The sequence below is a fragment of the Pinus tabuliformis genome, chromosome 1_2 (assembly GCF_031772625.1).
Source record: "Pinus tabuliformis cultivar Carrire ecotype Pingquan chromosome 1_2, CPIR1, whole genome shotgun sequence".
Lineage (NCBI taxonomy): Eukaryota > Viridiplantae > Streptophyta > Pinopsida > Pinales > Pinaceae > Pinus > Pinus tabuliformis.
This window is the reverse complement of record NC_142298.1, coordinates 383,374,482-383,377,706: the sequence shown is the minus strand read 5'-3', so window position 1 is coordinate 383,377,706 and position 3,225 is coordinate 383,374,482.

Sequence of the window (3,225 nt, the reverse complement as noted above, 5' to 3'; positions counted from 1 at the left end):
GTTTATTGTGTGATCTTTCTCCTGATTGTGTGTTTATGAATGGTCGGCCTATTGTTCTGACTCCTAATCTATTAAAATTTAATAATATTTATTTGTCAACCAAAGAAGTTTGACTCACTAATAGTGTCTGTCTTTTAATACTTGCAAAGGCTTTTGACTCATTGTTCGTGTTCAACGTGTAACGTTACATAGTGTTCTTGCGTCAATGGATCAGAGAGTTAAAATATTTAGATACATTTACAATCGTGATGCTTGAAGATCCATTTCTACTATGGAAAACTATAGCTTGCAGTCTGGAAAATTGTAAATCGTCCATTCTTTGGAAAACGGAAAAATCTGAACCTCAAGCTTCTATTTGATGTTTTAGAATGCTATCCAATAATCTCTTAGAATATCACCAAGATTATTTTACGTGGTAAAAGGAGCTTACTCCATATCAGAAGCAAATGAACATTGTGTTTGCATTCATGGCAAATCACATTAGGTTTGAAAAAGATTATGAAAGTGAGGTCAATAAATTGTTCTGTTCGTGTACTAAGCAGCCTATCTAATAACCAGTTAATTGGCATCCTTTAAGAAACAATTTATTGGCTGCTTGGATCAATTATGAGGCGCAAATAATGGGATTTATTTAACTTGAAATCTTTTGCAGCTACTATTTTGCATGGTTATGGGCAAAATGATTAATAATGATTCTATGTTTTAGCTGAATCTTGTGTTTGCAGTTTATAAGCGTTCCAAGTACCATTTTATACTTTTATATGAAACTGCTCTAGCATAACATGCGATCGGTTGTACTGCTTGTGTGAAACTAGTTGGGATGTTGAAATATTTTAAGCATGATGTGGCTCTTCATTTCTACAAAACCATGTTTCATATAGCATCGGGCTTCCTTATATTTTAGTTTCAGATTTTTTCCTGGGCCTAAATTCTTAGTTCTTATTAATCAGGTAAAATGTGATGGAATCGAATACAATATTGTGATGGCATCGAATATAATATTGGATTTGAATTTCTTCAAAATATCAAAATAACAGCCGTCGATATGGCACCACAGACGATACGTTGATATGGCGACATGTGCTATTAAGATAATGGAAGTAGAACCTCTACATTTTAGTCTTTGCATTAGTTTAGTAGGTAGTAAAATTAATATAGCATCTATTTTAGATATCTTCGGAAACTTGAGATACTGTGAATTTAATGGACACAAGCTTCCAGGTCTCATAACATAGTGGACAAAATTGGTTTTTTTGGAAGCTCTATGAAATTAGGGAGCTAATGGACGAAAGCTTGGTCACAAAGCCTTCTTGGTTTCTTAACAAAGTGGACAGAATGCTTACAGAGGTTGGTTTTTTCATTGACACTTTTCTTAACCAGTAATAATGCAACTATTATTTGGATTTTCATGTGTAAAAGTGGTAGTCAATATCCAGTCCTTCGAGGTGTAATGTTTTTTCTTCTATCTACTATGTACTTCGTTTTTATTTTTTTTAAATTGTTGGAATTTCTAAGTCTAACTGTTAGAAACCCTTCATGTACTTTTCTGATTTATTTCTGCCTACTTGTTTTGATTAATTAACAAGTTATTTACTATGTTAATACTGAAAATAAATACAAGTACATGCTCAACACATTACAGACTATCAACTGAAGGAAACAAAACAAGCACACAAGTGACACCGTTGTTTTTGGACCAATGTCTTCAGAAAAACGCAATGCAGGAAAACTGGTGCAGAGGGTTTTAATTATTAAGCAATTTCAGAATACAACCTGGGTGCCAAAATCGGTTCACCCAACAGAGAATAATCTCAGCAGTAGTACCTCTTAGTCGGAGACAGATGTTCCGGCTGAAACTTCGGATAAACACTCCGACAACTCCCAGCGCCAATCTACCCCACGAAAATCCCAATGTCAGCCTCTAGGAACTGCGTCAGCCCTTTCTGGCCCAACGTCTGCGCAACGTCACCCTAGCTCGCCCTGCGTCAGCATATGGAGATACTGCGTGAGCACTTAGAGCCTTTGTGTCACCCACACTGGCTCTTTTGAGGCATTGCGCAACTCCTAGCTGCCTTTGCGTGAGCTTTGGTTGGCTCTGCGTAAACCTCTAGCTGGCTCTGCGTCCCTCTCTCCTGGTATTATCTTTACCTCTCTGCTTCTGTATTCACTGCCCATCAATTGCAACTCTGATCACTCTTTCGACTTCCTCAGCAAACCTTGCCCCAAAAACTCGAAATGTTGATCAACTCGGTGTGTTCTCCAAGTGACCCTCAAGCCTTCTCTTATATTTTTCTCATTGACAATTCAACGACTGAGATTAAGTCCTTAATCAACGACTAAGATTAACTTTAGCTTGATCCATTCTAACACAATTTTATATTATTTCACATTAATATTTTATTTTCCTTAAGTTTAGACTTAGGGACTCCATTAAAAATATTAATTATTTTAATATCTCCCAAATTATTTAAAATCTACCCAAACCATTTCTGGGTATTGGAGATCTCATGTGCTTCAGCATCTCCACCAATTTTCGTGGTTAGAGCACATCTGATGCTACCCCAAATCAACACTTCTTTTTAGTGAGGATTGTGCTCTAGTAATACTCTTCACTGAGCATCACCCTGATCATTCGACATCGGTCCTCGTGTTGATGCTAGGCTTGTTGTCCAACGTATTTTGCATTTCTGCATCATGTACTACTACCCATGGCCCTGCCACTGCCATCGCTGCATCTGTACGACAACTCCCTCTGCATTTGTGCTGATGTCCATGGCCTTACCACTGCCACTGTTACATCTGCATTGCAACTCCTCTCATCATGCTACATCGTGCTACCCATAGCACTACCACTGCTAACTGCTGCACTGCAGCTCAGTTACTGAGAAGTAAGTAATTGATCTCCCAATTCTCACATCTTCGTCAAGGTAGAAACACTCCCGATGTTGAAGCTCCTTTTGTCACTGACAAGTGCTCCCTCTTTGACCTCTGCGCTGCTGCAATGATTTTGTGCATCTCGCACTGCTGCCTCACGTTGTCTTGGGACTCCTGCACTGTAGCTCCTTCTGTCGCTCCATCTGTATCCGTCTCTACCGACATCTGCCAGTCTTGCTACTCCTCTGCAGGGCTCCCGTAGCAAGGTATAATCTAAGAGGTTGGGTACCTCGAGGATCTTGCCCCTCATCGTCTCTAGTCCGTTTGACTACAACTCGATGTCTCTCCACT